The sequence below is a fragment of the Tursiops truncatus genome, chromosome 13, assembly GCF_011762595.2.
Source record: "Tursiops truncatus isolate mTurTru1 chromosome 13, mTurTru1.mat.Y, whole genome shotgun sequence".
NCBI classification, from domain to species: Eukaryota; Metazoa; Chordata; class Mammalia; order Artiodactyla; family Delphinidae; genus Tursiops; species Tursiops truncatus.
The window spans coordinates 49899484-49925625 of record NC_047046.1 but is presented as its reverse complement, the minus strand read 5'-3'; the positions used below and the strand labels follow the sequence as shown (position 1 = coordinate 49925625).

The 26142-nt window shown below is 40.3% G+C and overlaps 1 long non-coding RNA gene across 3 annotated transcripts in view; it reads right to left on the bottom strand.

Annotated features, from left to right (window-relative positions):
* The window catches only part of LOC109549192 (uncharacterized), a 77548-nt gene that overhangs the window by 29774 nt on the left and 21632 nt on the right, over nucleotides 1–26142 (bottom strand). The window contains exons 3-6 of one of the 3 annotated variants that reach the window (XR_012325377.1): nucleotides 25340–25440; nucleotides 25155–25226; nucleotides 24806–25001; nucleotides 20631–20754 (exon numbers count right to left, since the gene is read on the bottom strand). This is a non-coding gene — a long non-coding RNA (uncharacterized lncRNA). Of the gene's footprint in view, nucleotides 1–20630; nucleotides 20755–24805; nucleotides 25002–25154; nucleotides 25301–25339; nucleotides 25441–26142 lie in introns of all 3 variants that reach the window. The other 2 variants (XR_012325376.1, XR_012325375.1) reach the window with 2 other exon arrangements.

Sequence of the window (26142 nt, the reverse complement as noted above, 5' to 3'; positions counted from 1 at the left end):
AATTCTGCCAACAACCTGAATGAGCCCGGAAGTGAATGCTTCCCTAGTTGAGCCTTCACATGAGAACACAGCCTGAAGATCCATTTATTTCAGCCTTGTGAGACCCTGAGTGTAAGACCCAGCTAACCTGAGCTCTGACTCCTGACCCACAGAAACTGGGGTAATAATAATTATGCATTGTTTTAAGCCACTAAGTTTGTGGACACTTGTTAGGAAGCAATAGAAAACCAATTCATTTCCCTATAAGTGTTGCCTTTTCCCAATGTCGTATAAATGAAATCATACGGTATGTAAATTTTTGAGACCAACTTTTTTCACTCAGCATAATACCTTTGTGATCATTCTTTTTTATTGCTAAATGGCATTCTATTACATACAGACACCACTGTGTCTTTATCATTTACTTGTTGAGGATATTTGAGTTAGTTCTAATTTTTGGCAATTATGAATAGAGTTGCTACACACATTAGTGTACTGGTGTTTGTGTGAACATAATTTTTTATTTATTTGGGGTAAATATGATTGCTTGATCATAAAGTAAGTGTATGTTTAACTTTATAAGAAACTTCCAAACTGTTTTCCAAACTGTTTCCAACTGTTTACCATTTTGCATTTCCACTAGCAAAGAATGAGAGTTCCAGGTAATCCTTATTACCACTAGCACTTGGTATTGTCTTTCTTTTTTAAAAAAGATGTCCAAATAAGTGTGCAGTAGTTTCTTATTGTAGTTTTAATTTGCATTTTCTTAATGGTTAGTGATGTCAAACATCTTTATATGTGCTTATTTTCCATCCTTACATCCTCTTTGGTAGTGTCTGTTCAAATCTTTTGTTCATTTTTTATTGGGTTGTTCAAGTCAAGTCTTTCACCATTGTTAATATATTGGCTATGGGTTTTTTTGTTTGTTTTTATAGATGCCTTTTATCAGTTTAAATAATTGCCTTCTATTCTTACTTTGTTCAGGGTTTTTTTCATGAAAGGATATTGAGCTAGTTTCAAATAAATTTTCTGCATTAACTGATATAATTGTGTGTGGTTTTTCTTCTTCGGTCTGTTAATATGGCAGATTATGTTAATTGATTTTCAAATTTAAACCATTCTTGCAGTCTTGGAAACAACCCCACATAGTTGTGGCTAATTATTCTCTTTATTTATTACTGGAATCAATTTGCTAATATTTTGTTGAAGATAGTTATAGCTATATTAATGATGAATGATGGTCTCTAATTTCCTTTTTTTCATTGGTTCAAGAATGAACCAAGGTGTACATATTCAACTTTATGGCACTGCTTTCTTAAATTTCCTCTTCACCATGATCTCTGTGACATTTTCTGGCCCCCAGGGACCTCTTCTGGTCTTCTGGTTGGAAAGCTGGAGTTTGAGCTTCCCCACTCTATGGCATATTTCTGACTCTGTCTACCTCCAAAGCCAAGTAGTAGGAGGATAGATAGAGGTGAAAATCAATGCAAATTCTTCCTATGCTCTTTGAACCAGAGCCCCTTTGGTCAAAAAGACAAATTCCCTTCCCTCAGAGTTTTAGGTGCCTGTTCATTGTTCAGGTGCCACTGCTGTCACTACCACCATCATAGGGTTGCCTGGAGGGTTAGGTGTAGATGATGTAAATGACTAAAAATATGGGGGATTCCCCCCATTCTCTCTGAGCTTTTATGGGTCCCCTGTTCCTTCTCAAACAAGAAAGAGAGAGTTTTTCTTAGAGCTCTTTCTCGTCACCCCTAGTACACAATTCTGGGTTTCATTGCTTTTGATTACAGATAAAGGGACATCAGAGTAAGAAAAGATACAGGAAAACCACCCATGAATCTATCTTATTTGGAGTTTTGGTTTTCTTCTGCAATTTTCCTACTATGATTTTTTTTCCTCCAAAGTCCTTGATAGCTCCTCCACATATTTTTTCTGTCATTTTTAGCTGCATTCAGTGGAAGTAACATAGCAAAGTGTGCTTATGTCATTTTAACCAAACCAGAATGGAAAATGGCTTTTGATACATAGTAATTTATTCACAGAGTGATTGAATCTGCTGTGATCCTTCCATTAACTGAAACACATCCATCTGGGGAATTCTTTCTTTAAGAGATTCTAATAACCTTCAGAATTCTTATTTGTGACAATATTTGCACCCTGGGAGATTTGTATATTCTGCTCCACCAAAGGCAAGTTTAGCCCATGTTCTTGTTCTTTAGAAGTGAGAGTGGGGTTTTCAAAATCTCCAAAAATTCCTGAAATTCAACATGAAACAAGGGCTGAACATATGAGGAGTCCTAGAGTATTCTAGATTCAGGATCTTCTCTGCATGGATCCTAAGCTATCTGGGTTGGAATTGGAAAGCCGTAAGTGGGGTAAAGAAAGAGACCTAGGGGTGATCCCCAGAGGTAGGCTCTAGGCAGAAGTTCTTGGAAACAAAAGCATCCTGTGAGGGGGAAAGGGTGGGGGAAGGGATAGTTAGGGAGTTAGGGATTGACATGTACATACTGCTATATTTAAAATGGATAACCAACAAGGACCTACTGTATAGCACAGAGAATTCTGCTCAATATTATGCAACAACCTAAATAGGAGAAGAATTTGAAAAAGAATAGATACATGTATATGTGTAACTGAATCACTTGGCTGTACACCTGAAACTATCACAACATTGTTAATCAACTATACTCCAATATAAAATAAAAGATTTTTTTAAAAAAAGGTAAAAAAAAGCATCCTGTGAGAGGACCCCAAACACCAAATCTTACCCCTTTGTCTTCTAAGGATATATTTGTGCTGTATTTGAGACTGGAACCATGAACTAGGTATATGTTTCTGAATGTGCATGATACTCCCATGACCAAGTTCTAGAATCCACCAAAGTCAGCATCTTCTGGGTCTGTCAGTCTTGGGGCTATATGCAGTTCAACACTTAGACAAATCAAAAAGGCATCTTTCATTCCTTGAGCTGGACTAGGGATAGATTAAATTTATACAGTAGCTTCTCTCTCACACACATATACCAACTACCTTCTAGCAAACTCTATCAAATCATCATTTTTCCCACTCTCAGATGAAATTTCAGACGGATCCATAACTTTTTCCAGTCAGATTTAAGTATTAAAAAGTCTAGTCCAGGGACTTCCCTGGGGACACAGTGGTTAAGAATCCGTCTACCAATGCAGGGGGCATGGGCTCCATCCCTGGTCCGGGAAGATCCCACATGCTGCAGAGCAACTAAGTCCATGCACCACAACTACTGAGCCTGCACACCACAACTACTGAAGTCCATGTGCCTAGAGCCCGTGCTCCGCAACAAGAGAAGCCACCTCAATGAGAAGCTCATGCACTGCCACGAAGAGTAGCCCCTGCTCACCACAGCTAGAGAAATCCCACATGCAGTAATGAAGATCCAATAAAGCCAAAAAAAACTTTAAAAAAGTCTAGTCCAGTCTAATATCAAAATATGTTTATATCAATGGAAAAATCATGCAGACAGAAAATCAATAAGGAAACACTGGCCTTATATGAAACATTAAACCAGAAGGACTTGATAGATATATAAAGAATATTCCATCCAAAAGCAACAGAATACATATTCTTTTCAAATGCACATGAAGCATTCTCCAGCATAGATCATGTGCTAGGGCACAAAACAAGTCTCAATAAATTTAAGAAGACTGAAATCATACCAAGCATCTTTTCCAACCACAAGTATGAGGCTAAAAATCAGCTATAGGGAAAAAACTGCAAAGAACACAAACAATATGCTACTACACAACTAATGAGTCACTGAAGAAATCAAAGAAGGGAAACACAATAATCCAAAATCTACGGAATGCAGCAAAAGTAGTTCTAAAAGTGAAGTTTATAGTGATGCAAGCCTACCTCAGGAAAGAAGAAAAACCTCAAATATACAACCTAACCTTCCACCTAAAGAAACTAGAAAAAGTAGAAAAAACAAAACCCAAAGTTAGTACAGGGAATGAAATAATAAAGATCAGAGAATAAATAAATGAAATAGAGACTGAAAAGTGATAGAAAAGATCAATGAAACTAAGAGCTAGTTCTTTGTAAAAATAAACAAAATTGATAAACTGTTAGCCAGATTCATTAAGGAAAAAAAAAGGAGGAACCAAATAAATAAAATCAGAAATGAAAGGGAATTCCTTGGCAGTCCAGTGGTTAGGGGACTCGGCACTTTCACTACCGAGGGCCAGGATTCAATCCCTGGTCAGGGAGCTAAGATCCCACAAGCCCGTGGCATGGCCAAAAAAAATTAAGAAATGGAAAAGGAGAAATTATAACTGACCACAGAAATACAAAGTATCATAGGAGATTACTGCAAACAATTATAAGCCAATAAAATAGACAACCTAGAATAAATTGATAAATCCCTAGAAATGTATAATCTCCCAAGACTGAATCAGGAAGAAACAGGAAATAGGAACAGACAAATTACCAGTAGTGAAACTGAATCAGTAATAATAATAATAAAACCTCCCAAACAAAACACCAGGACCAGACAGCTTCACAGGTGAGTTCTACCAAATATTTTAAAAAGAGTTAACTCCTATCTTTCTCAAACTATTCAAAAAACTTAAGAGGAAGGAATGCTTCTGAACTCATTCTATGAGACCAGCATCACCATGACACCAAAACCAGACAAAATCATAGTCCAATACCCCAATGAACATAGATGTAAAAATCCCCAACGAAATATTAGCAAACCAAATTCAACAACACATTTAAAGGATCATACATGTGATCAAGTGAGATCTGTTCCAGGAATTCAAGGATGGTTCAATATTCGCAAACCAATCAACGTGCTACACTACATCAACAATTTGAAAAATAAAAATCTTATGAACATCTCAATGGATGCAAAAAAGCTTTTGACAAAATTCAACATCCATTTATGATAAAAATTCTCAGCAAACTGGGTATCGAAGGAACATGCCTCAACACATGAAGAGCCATATATGACAAACCCACAGTTAACACCATACTCAACAATAAAAAGCTGAAAACATTTTCTGTAAAATCAGGAACATGGGGTGGGGAGAACCTTCAAGATAGCAGAGGAGTAAGATGTGGAGATAACCTTCCTCCCCACAAATACATCAAAAATACATCTACATGTGGAACAACTCCTACAGAACACCTACTGAATGCTGGCAGAAGACCTCAGACTTCCCAAAAGGCAAGAAACTCCCCACGTACCTGGGTAGGGCAAAAGAAAAAAGAATAAACGAGACAAAAGGATAGGGACGGGACCTGCACCAGTGGGAGGGAGCTGTGAAGGAGGAAAGGTTTCCACACACTAGGAAGCCCCTTCGCAGGCGGAGACTGCGGGTGGCGGAGGGGGGAACCTTTGGAGCCGCGGAGGAGAGCATAGCAACAGGGGTGCGGAGGGCAAAGGGGAGAGATTCCCGTACAGAGGATCAGTGACAACCAGCACTCACCACCCTGAGACACTTGTCTGCTCACCTGCTGGGGCGGGTGGGGACTGGGAGCTGAAGCTTGGGCTTCGGAGGTCAGACCCCAGGGAGAGGGCTGGCGTCGTGAACACAGCCTGCAGGGGGTTAGTGCACCACAGCTAGCCGGGGGGGAGTCCAGGAAAAAGTCTGGAACTGCCGAAGAGGCAAGAGACCATTGTTTTGGGGTGCGCAAGGAGAGAGGATTCCTTCCCAGTGTGCCCACAGAAGGCAGAGCACTTCCTAAGTAAGCTCCAGAGACGGGCGTGAGCTACAGCTATCAGCTCAGACCCCAGAGATGGGCATGAACTGTTAATGCTGTGGCTGCTGCCACCAAGAATCCTGTGTGCAAACACAGGTCACTATCCACACCCCCACCGGGAAACTGTGCAGCCCGCCACTGCCAGGGTTCCGTGATCCACGGACATCTTCCCCAGGAGAATACACTGTGTGCCTCAGGCTGTTGCAATATCACGCTGGCCTCCGCGGTGGCAGACTCGCCCTGCATTCCAATTATGACTGCCATACCCCTCCCTCCCCTCCAGCCTGAGTGAGCAAAAGAGCCCTAATCAGCCACTGCTTTAACCTCCTCCTGTCTGGGCGGAGAACAGATGCCTGAGGGCGACCTACACACAGAGGAAGGGTCAAAACCAAAGCTGAACCACAGGATCTGTGTGAACAAAGAAGAGAAAGGGAAATTTCAGGAGCAGCAGATTAAATCCCCACAATCAACCTGATGAACACTGAATTTGTGGAACACCTGAACAGACAATGAATGTTCCCAAAATTGCGGTGGTGGATTTTGGGAGCAACTGTAGACTTGGGGATTGCTGTCTGTGACTGATTTGTTTCTTTTTTTTTTTTTAATTTTTGGATTTTATTTATTTTTTTATACAGCAGGTTCTTATTAGTCATCAATTTTATACACATCAGTGTATACATGCCAATCCCAATCGCCCAATTCATCACACCACCACCCCCAACCCCTGCGGCTTTTCCCCTTGGTGTCCATACGTTTGTTCTCTACATCTGTGTCTCAACTTCTGCCCTGCAAACTGGTACCATTTTTCTAGGTTCCACATACATGCGTTAATATATGATATTTGTTTTTCTCTCTCTGACTTACTTCACTCTGTATGACAGTCTCTAGATCCAACCACGTCTCAACAAATGACCCAATTTCGTTCCTTTTTATGGCTGAGTAATATTCCATTGTATATATGTACCACATCTTCTTTATCCATTTGTCTGTTGATGGGCATTTAGGTTGCTTCTATGACTTGGTTATTGTAAATAGTGCTGCAATGAACATTGGGGTGCGTGTGTCTTTTTTTTTTCTTTTTTAACATATTTATTGGAGTATAATTGCTTTACAATGGTGTGTTAGTTTCTGCTTTATAATAAAGTGAATCAGTTTTACATATACGTAAGTCCCCATATCTCTTCCATCTTGCATCTCCCTCCCTCCCACTCTCCCTATCCCACCCCTCTAGGTGGTCACAAAGCACCGGACTGATCTCCCTGTGCTATGCAGCTGCTTCTCACTAGCTATCTATTTTACATTTGGTAGTGTATATATGTCCATGCCACTCTCTCACTTTGTCACAGCTTATCCTTCCCCCTCCACATATCCTCAAGTCCATTCTCTGGTAGGTCTGTGTCTTTTTTCCCGTCTTGCCCCTAGGTTCTTCACGATCTTTTTTTTTTTTCTTAGATTCCATATATATGTGTTAGCATACGGTATTTGTTTTTCTCTTTCTGACTTACTTCACTCTGTATGACAGACTCTAGGTCCATCCACCTCACTACAAATAACACAATTTCGTTTCTTTTTATGACTGAGTAATATCCCATTGTATATATGTGCCACATCTTCTTCATCCATTGATCTGTTGATGGACACTTAGGTTGCTTCCATGTCCTGGCTATTGTAAATAGGGATGCAATGAACATTTTGATACATGACTCTTTTTGGATTATGGTTTTCTCTGGGTATATGCCAAGTAGTGGGATTGCTGGATCATATGGTAATTCTACTTTTAGTTTTTTAAGGAACCTCCATACTGTTCTCCATAGTGGCTGTACCAATTCACATTCCCACCAACAGGGCAAGAGGGTTCCCTTTTCTCCACACACTCTCCAGCATTTGTTGTTTGTAGATTTTCTGATGATGTCCATCTTAACTGGTGTGAGGTGATACCTCATTGTAGTTTTGATTTGCATTTCTCTAATAATTAGTGATGTTGAGCAGCTTTTCATGTGCTTCTTGGCCATCTGTATGTCTTCTTCAGAGAAACGTTTATTTAGGTCTTCTGCCCATTTTTGGATTGGGTTGTTTGTTTTCTTAATATTGAGCTGCATGGGCTGTTTATATATTTTGGAGATTAATCCTTTGTCCGTTGATTCCTTTGCAAATATTTTCTACCATTCTGAGAGTTGTCTTTTCGTCTTGCTTATGGTTTCCTTTGCTGTGCAAAAGCTTTGAAGTTTCATTAGTTCCCATTTGTTTATTTTAGTTTTTATTTCCATTACTCTAGAAGGTGGATCAAAAAAGATCTTGCTGTGATTTATGTCAAAGAGTGTTCTTCCTATGTTTTCCTATAAGAGTTTTATAGTGTCCAGACTTACATTTAGGTCTCGAATCCATTTTGAGTTTATTTTTGTATATGGTGTTAGGGAGTGTTCTAATTTCATTCTTTTACATGTAGCTGTCTAGTTTTCCCAGCAACATTTATTGAAGAGACTGTCTTTTCTCCATTGTATACCCTTTCCTCCTTTGTCATAGATTAGTTGACCACAGGTGTGTGGGTTTATCTCTGGGCTTTCTATCTTGTTCCATTGATCTATGTTTCTGTTTTTGTGCCAGTACCATACTGTCTTGATTGCTGTAGCTTTGTAGTACAATCTGAAGTCAGGGAGTCTGATGCCTCCAGCTCTGTTTTTTTCCCTCAAGGCTGCTTTGGCTATTCGGGGTCTTTTGTGTCTCCACACAAATTTTAAGATTTATTGCTCTAGTTCTGTACAAAATGCCATTGGTAATTTGATAGGGATTGCATTGAATCTGTAGATTGCTTTGGGTAATATAGTGATTTTCACAATATTGATTCTTCCAATCCAAGAACATGGTATATCTCTCCATCTGTTGGTATCATCTTTAATTTCTTTCATCAGTGTCTTACAGTTTTCTGCATACAGGTCTTTTGTCTCCCTAGGTAGGTTTATTGCTAGGTATTTTATTCTTTTTGTTGCAATGGTAAATGGGAGTATTTCCTTAAATTCTCTTTCAGATTTTTCATCATTAGTGTATAGGAATGCAAGGGATTTCTGTGCATTAATTTTGTATCCTGCAACTTTACCAAATTCATTGATTAGCTCTAGTAGTGTTCTGGTGGCATCTTTAGGATTCTCTATGTATAGTATCATGTCATCTACAAACAGTGACAGTTTTACTTCTTCTTTTCCCACTTAGATTCCTTTTCTTTTTCTTCTCTGATTGCCGTGGCTAGGACTTCCAAAAGTATGTTGAATAATAGTGGTGAGAATGGACATCCTTGTCTTGTTCCTGATCTTAGAGGAAATGCTTTCAGTTTTTCACCATTGAGAATAATGTTTGCTGTCGGTTTTTCATATATGGCCTTTATTATGTTGAGGTAGGTTCTCTCTGTGCCCACTTTCTGGAGAGTTTTTATCATACATGGGTGTTGAATTTTGTCAAAAGCTTTTTCTGCATTGAGATGATCATATGGCTTTAATTCTTCAGTTTGTTAATATGGTGTATCACATTGATTGATTTGCGTATATTGGAGAATCCTTGCATCCCTGGGATAAATCCCAGTTGATCATGGTGTATGATCCTTTTAATGTGTTGTTGGATTCTGTTTGCTAGTATTTTGTTGAGGATTTTTGCATCTATATTCATTGGTGATATTGGTCTGTAGTTTCCTTTTTTTGTAGTATCTTTGTCTGGTTTTGTAATCAGGGTGATGGTGCCCTCATAGAATGAGTTCGTGAGGTGTTCCTGCCTCTGAAATTTTTTGGAAGAGTTTGAGAAGGATGGGTGTTAGCTCTTCTCGAAATGTTTGATAGAATTCACCTGTGAAGCCATCTGGTCCTGGACTTTTGTTTGTTGGAAGATTTTTAATCACAGTTTCAATTTCATTACTTATAATTCATCTGATCATATTTTCTATTCTTCCTGGTTCAGTCCTGGAAGGTTATACCTTTGTAATAATTTGTCCATTTCTTCCAGGTGGTCCATTTTATTGGCATAGAGTTGCTTGTAGTAGTCTCTTAGGATGCTTTGTATTTCTGCGGTGTCTGTTGTAACTTCTCCTTTTTCATTTCTAATTTTATTGATTTGAGTCCTCTCCATCTTTTTCTTGATGAGACTGGCTAATGGTTTATCAATTTTGTTTATCTTCTTAAAGAACCACCTTTTAGTTTTATTGATCTTTGCTATTGTTTTCTTTGTTTCTATTTCATTTGTTTCTGCTGTGATTTTTATGATTTTTTTCCTTCTGCTAACTTTGGGTTTTGTATATTCTTCTTTCTCTACTTCCTTTAGGTATAAGGTTAGATTGTTTACTTGAGATTTTTCTTGTTTCTTGAGGTAGGCTTGTATAGCTATAAACTTCCCTCTTAGAACTGCTTTTGCTGCATTCCATAGGTTTTGGATTGTCGTGTTTTCATTGTCATTTGTCTCTAGGTATTTTTTTGATGTCCCCTTAGATTTCTTCAGTGATCTCTTGGTTATTTAGTAACGTATTGTTTAGCCTCCATGTGTTTGTGTTTTTTACATTTTTTTCCCCTGTAATTCATTTCTAATCACATAGCATTGTGGTTTGAAAAGATGCTTGATATGATTACAATTTTCTTAAATTTACTGAGGCTTGATTTGTGACCCAAGATGTGATCTATCCTGGAGAATGTTCCATGCACACTTGAGAAGAAAGTATAATCTGCTGTTTTTGGATGGAATGTCCTATAAATATCAGTTAAAGGTATCTGGTCTATTGTGTCATTTAAAGCTTCTTCTTCCTTATTTATTTTCATTTTGGATGATCTGTCCATTGGTGTAAGTGAGGTGTTAAAGTCCCCCACTATTATTGTGTTACTGTCGATTTCCTCTTTTATAGCTCTTAGCAGTTGCCTTATGTATTGAGATGCTTCTATGTTGGGTGCATATATATTTATAATTGTTATATCTTCTTCTTGGTTTGATCCCCTGATCATTGTGTAGTGTCCTTCCTTGTCTCTTGTAACATTCTTTATTTTAAAGTCTATTTTATCTGATATGAGTATTGCTACTCCAGCTTTCTTTTGGTTTCCACTTGCATGGAATATCTCTTTCCATCCCCTCATTTTCAGTCTGTATGTGTCCCTAGGTCTGGAGTGGGTCTCTTGTAGACAGCATATATGTGGGTCTTGCTGTATCCATTCAGCAAGCCTGTGTCTTTTGGTTGGAGCATTTAATCCATTCATGTTTAAGGTAATTATTGATATGTAAGTTCCTGTGACCATTTTCTTAATTGTTTTGGGTTTGTTTTTGTAGGTCCTTTTCTTCTCTTGTGTTTCCCACTTAGAGAAGTTCTTTTAGCATTTGCTGTAGAGCTGGTTTGGTGGTGAATTCTCTAACTTTTGCTTGTCTGTAAAGCTTTTGATTTCTCCATCGAATCTGAATGAGATCCTTGCCGGGTAGAGTTATCTTAGTTGTAGCTTCTTCCCTTTTATCACTTTCAGTATATCATTCCACTCCCTTCTGGCTTGTAGAGCTTCTGCTGAGAAATCAGCTGTGAACGTTATGGGAGTTCTCTTGTATGTTATTTGTCATTTTTCCTTTGCTGCTTTCAATAATTTTTCTTTGTCTTTCATTTTTGCCAATTTGATTACTATGTGTCTTGGCATGTTTCTCCTTGGATTTATCCTGTATGGGACTCTTTGTGCTTCCTGGACTTGGGTGGCTATTTCCTTTCACATGTTAAGGAAGTTTTCGACTATAATCTCTTCAAATATTTTCTGAGGTCCTTTCTCTCTCTCTTCTCCTTCTGGGACGCCTATAATGCGAATGTTGTTGTGTTTAACATTGTTCCAGAGGTTTCTTAGGCTGTCTTCATTTCTTTTCATTCTGTTTTCTTTATTCTGTTCCGTGGCAGTGAATTCCACCATTCTGTCTTCCAAGTCACTTATCCATTCTTTTGCCTCAGTTATTCTGCTATTGATTCCTTCTAGTGTAGTTTTCATTTCAGTTATTGTATTGTTCATCTCTGTTTGTTTGTTCTTTAATTCTTCTAGGTCTTTGTTAACCATTTCTTGCATCTTCTAGATCTTTGCCTCCATTCTTTTACTGAGGTCCTGGATCATCTTCACTATCATTATTCTGAATTCTTTTTCTGGAAGGTTGCCTATGTCCACTTCATTTAGTTGTTTTTCTGGGGTTTTATCTTGTTCCTTCATCTGATACATAGCCCTCTGCATTTTCATCTTGTCTATCTTTCTGTGAATGTGGTTTTTGTTCCACAGGCTGCAGGATTGTAGTTCTTCTTGCTTCTGCTGTCTGCCCTCTGGTGGATGAGGCTATCTAAGAGGCTGTGCAAGTTTCCTGATGGAAGGGGCTGGTAGTAGGTAGGGCTGACTGTTGCTCTGGTGGGCAGGGCTCAGTAAAACTTTAATCTGCTTGACTGCTGATGGGTGGGGCTGGGTTCCCTTCCTGTTGGTTGTTTGGCCTGAGGCAACCGAACACTGGAGCCTGCCTGGGCTCTTTTGTTGGACTAATCACAGACTCTGGGAGGGCTCATGCCAAGGAGTACTTCCCAGAACTTCTGCTGCTGGTGTCCTTGTCCCCACGGTGAGCCACAGCCACCCCCGATTCTGAGGAGACCCTCCAACACTAGCAGGTAGGTCTGGTTCAGTCTCCCCTGGGGTCACTGCCCCTCCCCCTAGGTCCTGATGCACACACTACTTTATGTGTGCCCTCCAAGAGTGGAGTCTCTGTTTCCCCCAGTCCTGTCAAAGTCCTGCAATCAATTCCCACTAGTCTTCAAAGTCTGATTCTCTAGGAATTCCTCCTCCCATTGCCAGATCCCCAGGTTAGGAAGCCTGACATGGGGCTCAGAACCTTCATTCCAGTGGGTGGAGTTCTCTGGTATAATTATTCTCCAGTCCGTGAGTCACCCAGCCAGGAGTTATGGGATTTGATTTTACTGTGATTGCACCCATCCTACTGTCTCATTGTGGGTTCTCCTTTGTCTTTGGATGTGGGGTATCTTTTTTGGTGAGTTCCAGTGTCTTCCTGTCGATGATTGTCCAGCACCTGGTTGTGATTCCGGTGTTCTCACAAGAGTGAGTGAGAGCACGTCCTTCTACTCCGCCATCTGGGTTCAGGGCCCTGACCAATTTGTTTCTGATTTTTATGTTTATCTTAGTCTAGTTTTTAGTCCTTGTTACCATTGCTTGATTTGTTTATTGGCTTGGTTGCTCTCTTCTTTTCTTTTTATTTTATTATTATTAATATTTTTTTCTTCCTTTTCTTCAGAGCCTTGTGGCTGACAGGTTCTTGGTGCTCTGGCTGGGTGTCAGGCCTGAGCCACTGAGATGGGAGAGTCAAGTCCAGGATATTGGACCACCAGAGACCTCCTGGCCCCACGTAATATCAATTGGCGAGAACTCTCCAGGAGATTTCTGTCGCAACACTAAGACCGAGCTCCACACAACATCCAGCAAGCTCCATTGCTGGACACCCCATGCCAAACACCTAGCAAGACAGGAGCACAACCCCATCCATTAGCAGAGAGGCTGCCTAAAATCATACTAAGTTCACAGACACCTCAATACCCACTGCCAGATGTGGCCCTGCCCAGCAGAAAGTCAAGATCCAGTCCCAGCCCAAACTGTGTTTGGAGACCCCAAACACAGTAAGTTAAATAAAATGAGAAGACAGAGAAATATGCAACAGATGGAGGACCAAGATAAAAACCCACCAGACCAAACAAATGAAGAGGAAATAGGCAGTCTACCTGAAAAAGAATTCAGAATAATGATAGTAAAACTGATCCAAAGTCTTGGAAATATAATGGAGAAAATACAAGAAACATTTAACAAGGAGCTAAAGAATTATAGAGCAAACAGACACTGATGAACAACACAATAAATGAAGTTAAAAATTCTCTAGAAGGAATCAATAGAAAAATAACTGAGGCAGAAGAATGGATAAGTGACCTGGAAGATAAAATAGTGGAAATAACTCCCGCAGAGCAGAATAAAGAAGAAAGAATGAAAAGAACTGAGGACAGTCTCAGAGACCTCTGGGACAACATTAAATGCACCAACATTTGAATTATAGGGATCCCAGAAGAAGAAGAGAAAAAGCAAGGGCCTGATAAAATATTTGAAGAGATTATAGCTGAAAACTTCCCTAACATGGGAAAGGAAAGAGCCAATCAAGTCCAGGAAGCACAGAGAATCCCATACAGGATAAATCCAGGGAGAAACACGCCAAGACACATATTAATCAAACTATCAAAAATTAAATACAAAGAAAAAATATTAAAAGCAGCAAGGGAAAAGCAACAAATAGAATAAAAGGAATCTCATAAGGTTAACAGCTGATCTTTCAGCAGAAACTCTGCAAGCCAGAAGGGAGTGGCAGGACATATTTAAAGTGATGAAAGGGAAACACCTACAACCAAGATTACTCTCCCCAGCCAGGATCTCATTCAGATTTGACAGAGAAATTGAAACCTTTACAGAGAAGCAAAAGTTAAGAGAATTCAGCACCACCAAACCAGCTGTATACCAAATGCAAAAGGAACTTCTCTAAGCAGGAAACACAAAAGAAGGAAGAGACCCACAAAAACAAACCCAAAACAATTAAGAAAATGGTAATAAGGACATACATATCGATAATTACTTTAAATATAAATGGATTAAATGCTCCAACCAAAAGACACAGACTGGCTGAATGGATATAAAAACAAGACCCATATATATGCTGTCTACAAGAGACCCACTTCAGACCTAGGGTCACACACAGACTGAAAATGAGAGGATGGAAAAATATATTCCATGCAAATGGACATCAAAAGAAAGCTGGAGTAGCAATTCTCATATCAGACAAAATAGACTTTAAAATAAAGACTATTACAAGAGACTAAGAATAACAGTACATAATGATCAAGGGATCAATCCAAGAAGAAGATGTAACAATTGTAAATATTTATGCACCCAACAAAGGAGCACCTCAATACATAAGGCAAGTGCTAACAGCCATAAAAGGGTAAATCAACAGTAACACGGTAATAGTAGGGGACTTTAATGTCCCACTTTCACCAATGGACAGATCATCCACAATGAAAATAAATAAGGAAACAGAAGCTTTAAATGACACATCAGACAAGATGGACTTAATTGATATTTATAGGACATTCCATCCAAAAACAACAGAATACACTGTGCTCATGGAACACTGTGCTCATGGAAGTGCGCATGGAACATTCTCCAGGATAGTTCATATCATGGGTCACAAAGCAAGCCTCGGTAAATTTAAGACAATTGAAATTGTATCGAGTACTTTTTCTGAAACAATGCTATGAGACTAGATATCAATTACAGAAACAATCTGTAAAAAATACAAACACATTAGAGGCTAAACAATACGCTACTAAATAACCAAGAGAGCACTGAAGAAATCAACGAGGAAATCAAAAAATACCTAGAAACAAAAGACAATGAAAACATGACAATCCAAAAGCTATGGGATGCAGCAAAAGCAGTCCTAAGAGGGAAGTTTATAGCAATACAATCCTACATCAAGAAACAAGAACCATCTCAAATAAACAACCTAACCTTACACCTAAAACAATTAGAGATAGAAGAACAAAAGAACCCTCCAAAGTCAGCCAAAGGAAAGAAATCATAAAGATCAGATTGGAAATAAATGAAAAAGAAATGAAGGAAACAGTAGCAAAGATCAATAAAACTAAAAGCTGGTTCTTTGAGAAGATAAACAAAATTGATAAACCATTAGCCAGACTCAACAAGAAAAAAAGGGAGAAGACTCAAAGCACAGAATTAGAAATGAAAAAGGAGGAGTAACAACTGACCCTGTAGAAATACAAAGGATCATGAAAGGTTACTACAAGCAACTATATATCAATAAAATGGACATCCTTGAAGAAATGGACAAATTCTTAGAAAAGCACAAACTTCTGAGATTGAACCAGGAAGAAACAGAAAATATAAACAGACCAATCCCAAGCACTGATATTGAAACTGTGATTAAAAATCTTCCAACAAACAAAAGCCCAGGACCAGATGGCTTCACAGGCGAATTTTATCAAACATTTAGAGAAGAGTTAACACCTATCCTTCTCAAACTCTTCCAAAATATAGCAGAGGGAGGAACACTCTCAAACTCATTGTACGAGACCACCATCACCCTGATACTAAAACCAGACAAAGATGTCACACAAAAAGGAAAATTACAGGCCAATATCACTTATAAACATAGATGCAAAAATCCTCAACAAAATACTAGCAAACAGAATCCAACAGCACATTAAAAGGATCATACACCATGATCAAGTGGGGTTTATCCCAGGCATGCAAGGATTCTTCAATATGCACAAATCAATCAATGTGATACACCATATTAACAAATTGAAGGATAAAAACCATATGATAATCTCAATAGGTTCAGAAAAATCTTTTGACAAAATTCAACACACATTTATGATAAAAAAAAAAAAACTCTCCAGAAAGTAGGCATAGAGGGAACCTATCTCAACATAATAAAGGCCATATATGACAAACCCACAGCCAACATCTTTCTCAATGGTGAAAAACTGAAAGCATTTCCTCTAAGATCAGGAACAAGACAAGGTTGCCCACTCTCAGCACTATTATTCAACATAATTTTGGAAGCAATCAGAGAAGAAAAGGAAATAAAAGGAATCCAAGTGGGAAAAGAATAAGTAAAACTGTCACTGTTTGCAGATGATATGATACTATACATAGAGAATCCTAAAGATGCTACCAGAAAACTACTAGAGCTAATCAATGAATTTGGTAGAGTAGCAGGACACAAAGTTAATGCACAGAAATCTCTTGCATTCCTATACACTAATGATGAAAAATCTGAAAGAGAAATTAAGGAAACGCTCCCATTTACCACTGCAACAAAAAGAATAAAATACCTAGGAATAAACCTACTTAAGTAGACAAAAGACTTGTATGCAGAAAACTACAAGACATTGATGAAAGGAATTAAAGACGATGCAAACAGATGGAGAGATATACCATGTTTTCGGATTGGAAGAATCAACACTGTGAAAATGACTATACTATCTGAAGCAATCTACAGATTCAATGCAAACCCTATCAAACTACCAATGGAACTTTTTACAGAACCAGAACAAAAAATTTCACAATTTGTATGGAAACACGAAAGACCCTGAATAGCCAAAGCAATCTTGAGAACGAAAAACAGAGCTGGAGGAATCAGGCTCCCTGACTTCAGACTATACTACAAAGCTACAGTAATCAAGACAGCATGGTACTGGCACAAAAACATAAACATAGATCAATGGAACAGGATAGAAAGCCCAGAGATAAACCCATGCACATATGGTCACCTTATCTTTGATAAAGGAGGCAGGAATGTACAGTGGAGAAAGGACAGCCTCTTCAATAACTGATGCTGGGAAAACTGGACAGGTACATGTAAAAGTATGAGATTAGATCACTCCCTAACACCATACACAAATATAAACTCAAAATGGATTAAAGACCTAAATGTGAGGCCAGAAACTATCAAATTCTTAGAGGAAAACATAGGCAGAACACTCTATGACATAAATCACAGCAAGATCCTTTTTGACCCACCTCCTAGAGAAATGGAAATAAAAACAAAAATAAACAAATGGGACCTAATGAAACTTCAAAGCTTTTGCACAGCAAAGGAAACCATAAACAAGACCAAAAGACAACCCTCAGAATGGGAGAAAATATTTGCAAATGAAGCAACTGACAAAGCATTAATCTCCAAAATTTACAAGCAGCTCATGCAGCTCAATAACAAAAAAAACAAACAACCCAATCCAAAAATGGGCAGAAGACCTAAATAGACATTTCTCCAAAGAAGATATACCGACTGCCAACAAACACATGAAAGAATGCTCAACATCATTAATCATTAGAGAAATGCAAATCAAAACTACAATGAGATACCATCTCACACCAGTCAGAATGGCCATCATCAAGAAATCTAGAAACAATAAATGCTGGAGAGGGTGTGGAGAAAAGGGAACCCTCTTGCACTGTTGGTGGGAATGTAAATTGATACAGCCACTATGGAGAACAGTATGGAGGCTCCTTTAAAAACTAAAAATAGAACTACTAAATGACCCAGCAATCCCACTACTGGGCATATACCCTGAGAAAACCATAATTCAAAAAGAGTCATGTATCACAATGTTCATTGCAGCACTATTTACAATAGCCAGGACATGGAAGCAACCTAAGTGTCCATCGAGAGATGAATGGATAAAGAAGATGTGGCACATATATACAATGGAATATTACTCAGCCATAAAAAGAAACAAAATTGAGTTATTTGTAGTGAGGTGGATGGACCTAGAGTCTGTCATACAGAGTGAAGTAAGTCAGAAGAAGAAAAACAGATACCGTGTGCTAACACATATATATGGAATCTAAAAAAAAAAAAATGGTTCTGAAGAACCTAGGGGCAGGACAGGAATCAAGACGCAGACATAGAGAATGGACTTGAGGGCACAGGAAGGGGGAAGGGTAAGTTGTGAAGGAGAGAGTACCACTGACATATATACTCTACCAATTGTAAAATAGACAACCAGTGGGAAGCAGCTGCATTACACAGGGAGATCAGCTCGGTGCTTTGTGACCACTTAGAGGGGTGGGATAGGGAGGATGGAAGGGAGACATAAGAGGTAGGGATATGGGGATATATGTATACATATAGTTGATTTACTTTGTTGTAAAGCAGAAACTAACACAGCATTTTAAAGCAATTATACTCCAATAAAGATGTTAAAAAAAAATCAGGGGCACGATAAGGATGCCAACTCTTGCCACTTTTATTCAACACAATATTGGAAGTCCTAGCCACAGCAATCAGACAAGAAAAAGAAATAAAGGAATCCAGATTGGAAAGGAAGAAGTAAAACTTTCAGTGTTTGTAGATGACATGATACTATGTATGGAAAAACTGAAAGACAGTACCAAAAAACTATAAATTCAATAAAGTTGCAGGATACAATATTAATATACACAAATTTTTTGTGTCTCTATACATTAGCAATGAACACTATCAGAAGGACAAATTAAGAAAATCCCATTTATAATTATATCAAAAAGAATAAAATACCTAGGAATAAATATAACCAAGGAGGTAAAATATCTGTACTTGGAAAACTATAAGATGTTGATGAAAGAAGTTGAAGATGACAGAAATGGAAAGATATACCATGCTCATGGATTAGAAGAATTAATATTGTTAAAATGACCATACTACCCAAAGCAATCTACAGATTCAATGCAATCCCTATCAAAATACCACTGGCATTTTTTTCACAGAACTAGAACAAATAATTCTAAAACTGTATAGAAACACGAACGAGCCCAACTAGCTCAAATACCTGAGAAAGAAGAACAAAGATGGAGGTATGACGCTCCCTGATTTGAAATTATACTACAAAGCTACAGTCATAAAAACAATATGGTACTGGCAAAAGCAGACACAGAGATCAATGCAACAGAATAGAGAGCCCAGAAATGAACCTACACTTACATGGGCAATTAATCCATGATGAAGGAGGCAAGAATAATTGATGGGGAAAGACAATCTCTTCAATAATTGGTGCTGAGAAAGCTGAACAACTGCAGGCAAAAGAACCAAGTTGGACTACTTTCTCACTCTATATACAAAAAGAAACTCAAAATGGATTAAAGGCTAAATGTAAGACTTGAACCATAAAACTCTTAGAAGAAAACATAGGCAGAAAGCTCTTTAACATCGGTCTTAGCAATATCTTGTTGGATATGTCTCCTCAGGCAAGGGAAACAAAACCAAAAATACACCAGTGGGACTACATCAGACTAAAAGGCTTTTGCACAGGGAAGGAAACTATCAGCAAAATGAAAATGTTGCTTCCTGAATGGCAGAAGATATTTGCAAATGATATATCTGATAAGGAGCTATTATCCAAAATATACTGAGAACTCATACAGCCCAACATCAAAAACAAATAACTCGATTAAAAAATGGGCAGAGGAGTCCAGACAGGAGTGGGTCAGAGGTGCAGTCTGAGCCCGTCATGGAGCAGCTCAGGAAGGCGGTGATGGTGACGGGGTTTGGCCCTTTTGGGGAACACACTGTGAACACCAGCTGGATTGCAGTGCAGCAGAACAGAGGGATGGGATCCCCGGGACTCTGCAGATGGGAGCGTGTCTGAGGCCCTGCTCATTGCACCCGCTCCCTGGAGCCCCAGACAAAAAGGAGACAGCGTGTTTCTGAAGACGTGTGTGTCTGACTTTATGCGAGTTTCAGACAGGATTCTTCACGGGGCTGAGTGGACCCAAAGCCGTGTGTCTGAATTCCTGGGCCCCAGACACTATGATCTGCATGTAAATAGGAGAAAAATCAATTAAACAATCTTTGGAAATCTCTCTGAGCTTTGGGACTCAGATGGTGGAAGATGGCAACTTTTTATCCTCCTGCTGGCAAGGAAATGCCCCTTATATTTCAGTCGCCCATCTCTCCAGACATCACCTCTAGAAGACTTTCAGTTTTCTTCCTCAACTTTATCAGACAAGAAGAGAGAATTCTCCACCATTCCCTAGCTAAAAAGATGCCAACCTTCCCAGATCCAATTGTTTCCCTTAAAAGAAACAACAAAATACTGGAGTTGCACATACACACCCTGAGTGTGCAGAGCAGTGTCAGTCCATGAAATTTTACACATGTGCACCTCCACAGCACCTGAGTCCAGATCAAGACCTAGAACATTCTCAGCCCCTTCTCTGTTCTTCCCCATTGCAGAAGCCCCTTGTGTCCTTTCCCAGCTACTCCCACCGCATCCCCCCACCCCCACTCCCAGGTGTAAACCTGCTGACTTTATGGCTGCCATAGGTGTGTTTTACCTGTTCTAGAACTTGGTGTCAACGGAATTGCACTTGGGTCCCGTGCCTTCTGTGCAGCAGAGCATCTGCAGGATCCGCCCATGGGGTGGCTAGGAGCTGCTGCTGGTGGTGCTTTTCAGTTACTCTGGATAAAACAGATTTGCCCATGGGAAAAAAAAAAAAAAATGGGCAGAGGACCTGAATAAACATTTTCCCAGGGAAGACATACAGATGGCCAACAGGCACGTGAGAAGATGCTCAACATCACTAATAATTAGGGAAATGCAAACCAAAACTACAATGAGATATCACCTCACATCTATTGGAATGGACATCATCAAAAAGACCACAAATGACAACAGATGGTGAGTTATGGAGAAAATGGGACCCTCATGCACTGTTGGTGGGAGGGTAAATTGGTGTAGCTACTATGGAAAACTGTATGAAGTTTCCCCCCAAAATTAAAAATAGAACTACCATATGATCCAGCAATTCCACTTTTGGGTATTTTTTCAAAGAAAACAAAAACACTAATTCTAAAAGATTCATGCACTCATATGCTCATTGCAGCACTAGCCAAGATATGGAAGCAACTTAAGTGTTCATTGATAAATGTTCATAGATAAAGATAAGTGTTCATAGATAAAGAAGATTAGATAGATAGATAGATAGATAGATAGGAGATAGATGTACAATAGAATATAACACAGCTTTTCAGCCCTAAAAAAGAATGAAATCTTGCCTTTTGTAGCAACATGGATGGACCTAAAGGGTCTTATGGTAAGTGAGCTAAGTCAGACAAAGAAAGAGAAAGACCGTATGCCTTCACTTATATATGGAAGCTAAAAAACAAAAGAAATGAACAAACATAACAAAACAGAAATAGACTCATGGATACAGAGAACAAAAGGTGATTGCCAGAGGGGATGGGGTGTAGGGGGATGAAAAGAAAAGAAAAGAAAAGAAAACCCCGGAATGGTAACTGTGTGAGGTAATGCTAATTAGCTTGATTGTGGTGATCACTTCACAGTGTGTATTTATATGAAACCATCACGTTGTACCCCTTAAATGCATACAATTTTTGTCAATTATACCTCAATAAAGCTGAGAAAAGAAAAAAAAAATGTATCCTTCACCTGGAGTAAGCTCCTCTCCTGGTTAAGACCATACTTGGCTAGGAAACATGCAGTGGTTGAGGGTAGGTTTGGAGACCAGTTTTTTCTTCCTTACCTCCCCATCTTGTTGCCCTCTATTGCCCCATCCTGCCTCTAGCTTCTCCGTGGTTGGCTCAAGGAGAGAGGAAGATAAGCGGAAGAGAAAAGTTCTTACTATATCTGTACTGCTGTCACCCGGTTTGGTGCCTTCTGTGTGTGACTCATGTTCAGATGCTAATTTTCCCCCTCATAGATCTCTTCTGTGGGTTTGCCAGGATCCCTCTAACCACAGTTTTCTGTCCTGGACTATGCTTCTTCCAGCTGGCTACTTATGACTCCTTCCTGGCTCCTAAGTCCGCCCCACACAGACCCTCTGTTGTGTTATCTCACTCCTCTGGGAGGGCCTCTGGGCAGAGTCCTGTTCAAGACTATGCAGTTGACTCCCTCTCAGGGAGCTCATGGCTGACCCGTGGTGAGACCTGTGTTCCTTTGCTTCTAAAAGTGCAGTTGGCTTCTCTTCTTCCTCCACCCTCAGGAGAAGCTTAATTATAATGTCTCACCTTTAGATTTTTCTCAAACAGCAGCCCACCACCTTCGAGCAGACATGGGCCAAATTCTCTGCCCCACTCCCTGCTACCTCTGCCTGGGAAACAACTTCCAAAGAAGGGGCCCCCAGTAGTTTTACTTGATCTCCTCTTATATATCCTAGAAGGGGGTCTTGAGCTAGTGGTTGCTTTTGTAGGTATAGTCTCTTAGTATGTACAGCGCTGCTGATGTGGCCCCTGCTGCTGTGGATGCCAGGAAATGTCTCATTTACCGTCCTGTCATGCACTAAGTTTCAGAATATCTGCATGACATATTTTTCAAGTTGAAGGTTCAAGGCTTGGAACCAACCCCACACTCACGGGTCCTGCTGAACTAGCTCAGGTCAAGTCCCCATCTGTGTGTGCTCAACCTTCTTTCCTGGGCCCCAGTAGGGACCTGGCTTTCTCTCCCTACACTGTCCTGCTCCCAGCTCTTGGCTTGCCTAACACACATTCCAGCACATCTCCAGTAGGCCATGGAGAGGCGAGAGGACCCTGAAAGCAGCCAGTGCACGGTTCCTTTGCTGGGTCAGTTTCTACCTGATGATGCTACGATGTTGCTCCTGTAACAGCGTCTGATGAGACTTGGTGTCTTAGTGTCTCATTACTGCTTATATCCTGAACTTTGGAGTGTGGAGACCATGGCTTCTGGTTTGGTTACCAGCTGTGCAGCCTGATTGTTTGGTGACCATGGCGTCTGCTTCTCGTGCTCAGCTTGAATCTTGATGCTGTGCCTCATAGAACTTTGCTCATGACAATAACTGGAATATGGCGGTTACTCTTTTCGCGAGTGTGTGCCGAGAACTACTTTAGGCCCTTTTACGTGCATTAGCCCATTTATTTCTCCCAATAACTTTGAAAGATACACTACTGAGATTCAGAGAGGGCAAGGAACCTGCCCAAGCACAGCTAGTTCATTAACAGCATTGAGGATAACACTCAATTCTGCCTAATTTCAGAGGGCATATTCTTTCCTTTGCACCAGATTTAGGATTTTTTGCTCAGGGCTTGGAGAGGATGCTGAGTTCTGGGTGTTTTGTGCCTATTTTCACAAGCTCTCACTGACACTTGTGGGCAGGACAATTTCCTTGGGGCAGGTTTGTGGTTTGCTCCCACCTTCCCTGTGGGGCACCAACAGTCCCACCTGAGCCGCTTCCCTACTCAGTATTCACAATTCAGCTCCTGTCAACGCCCCTGCATAAATACAAATGCAACTTGTCCACCCCTCACTAAGTAAGCCAGGTACGCTCCATGGAGAAAATTGTACTGATGTATTCGGAATTAACTAAGTTGATGACATTATATCTTAAATTATTCAAAATACATCAACATAGTTGAGATAAAAGAGATATGGCTGTTTAAAAACATTTAAAGATGTTGGAGAGCCTGGGGCTAGAGTTTCGCTCAAACACGGCAAGTGGGGAGGAGCAAGATGTAGAATGCAGATTTCTATGGAAAATGTAGGGGAGAAGTGACTTTGCTGAAAAGCCTTGGTAGCCACGGGTTGCCATGGTAACGCCGGAAAACCGGATCTGAATTAGGAGGAAATTCCTATAGGCTGGACTTTAGGAAAGGGAGAGGAGATCTTGTGTGCGAAGGGGGATGGGAGAGGAGGAGGAAAGGAAGGGCTGGGCTGAGAGGAGAGGGAGGGAGGGAAGTAGCTCCGGAGCAGGAAAGGAAGGGAGGGGCTGGGGACCCCATCCACGTAGGGAGCCATCTCTCCAGGGTTTTCTCTTCTTCTTTTTACAAAATGTCTATAACTGAAAGTAGAAAATACTGGTCCTGGCCTGGCAGGTGAGGTCGTTTCCTGCCTCTAGGACCCAGTGACTCCCTCACTCAGCCAGCCCTGTCTGCAGGCCTGTTGCTCAGAGCTGGGACAGGAGCGCCCGCGAGCCTCCCAGAGCCTCCCCAAGTCACCTGCAGCCTGGAGCTGGGCTGGTGTCAGCTAAGCGCTGGCTGACAGTTCTGGAAGGCTCTCATTCAGAAGCTGCCTGGAGGGAACAGGTCAGGCTCTCTTATTTGTTTTGAGCTAAAGCTCAAAGATAAACCAAACTGGAAGTAAAGTGCTGTGTTAGAAGCACTTCCAATCCTCTAAGAGCAAAAACAGCAGAAGGCAAGTTACCACCTATAAATAAGTGCCGGGCTGCAGGGACACTGAAGTTCTAGAGTGGGAGGAAAGGAAAGGAGTCCAGAGAGTCTCCCAACAATGCTATTAACAGGCCAGGTCTAAAGTGGTGCAAGCATTACGAAAGATAAAAACGAAAACACTGAGGTCAAGCCCTAGCTCTGCTACGTATTAGCTGTGTGACCTTGGGTGAGTTACTTAACTTCTTAGTGCTTCGGTTTTCTCATCTGCAAAAAGACATCATAGTAGTTCCTATCTCACGGGGTTGCTGAGAGAATTGAAAAGAATAGAGTGTTTAAAACTGTTAGCACTTAAATAATAAGCACTCAATACCCAGTAATCCATGATTGGGTGTGTGATTACTAGAACCCATCCGAGGAGCCACGGTCAGGCCCTTGGCCATCAGGCAGGGTGTCACAGAACCTTTGGAGGACACCAGGCATCACTGCCTTTCATTCTTCCACCACGGTCTGAGGTCTTGATATTGAGAATGCGGCACCCAGGACTCAGCTGCACAGTTGCGTTACATCTGGAGTTAGATGATTATACCATTAAGGACAATTAATTTTTACTTGTTTTCTTAAGAAAAGTTCAGTTTGGTTAAGAAAATATAAAGGCTTGGGAAATTGTCTATAAATTTGTTCAGGAAAATGAGCCCTAGAACAGGAGCTCTCTAACTCACCTCTCTTCTTGTTGAACTTGAGCCAGATGGTCAGACGTGTTCTGACGCTTCAGACTAGAGCCCCTTGAGGACCTGGTGGGATCAGGCTTGTTCATTTCCTTAGTCCCCAGCCCACCACCAGGCACATGGTGGGTGTTCAGTAAACACTAGATAAATGGAAGGAATGATAAAATGTGAAAGCTCACCTCCAGAGGCTGCATCTCTCTTCCCAAAGGTAACCTCTTCCTGCTACTCCATCAGCTGAATCCAGCACGTGATGGCCAAGTTAGTGCATAGCTAAGTTGTCCTGTGAGAAAAGGGAATTTCATGATAGAAACTCCACAGAGTTAAGGTAGGCTAACATGGACTCTGATATCACCCAGTTGGCTCAGTCCAGGTTTTAAGCATGAAACAACTTTCCCAGGCACCGCCAGATCTCCATCCTCTCTGAAGGCTAGGCCTGGCCTCCTTCAAACTCCAGCTCTCAATATTCTTTTTTTTTTTACTTTATTTATTTTTTTTTACTTTATTTATTTATTTATTTTGGCTATGCCTTGCAGCTTGTGGGGTCTTAGTTCCCCAATCAGGGATTGAACCTGGGCCCTCAGCAGTGAAAGCATGGAGTCCTAACCACTGGACTTCTAGGGAATTCCTCAACATTCTTTATTCAAGTTGTTATCATCAAAAACAAACATTTATTGAAGACTGACTGTCATGTGCAAGGCTGAATTCCAAGAATTCAGGCAAGGTGGGTCATAGCGCAGCACCTGATGGAGTTTATAATGTTGTATTTGTTAGCTGTTGCTGCATAACAAACCATCTCAAAACATCCTGGCATGTAAAAACAAACATCTATTGTTTGTTCACAATTCCTTGGGTTGGCTCGAATGCTTTTCTGTCCAGGATGGCTTAACTGGGGCTGGATGGTTTAGGACGGCCTCATTCACACATCTGGCAGGCTGCTTGGTCTAGACAGCTTGGCTTTGGTTGATCAGCTGGGAAGATCCAT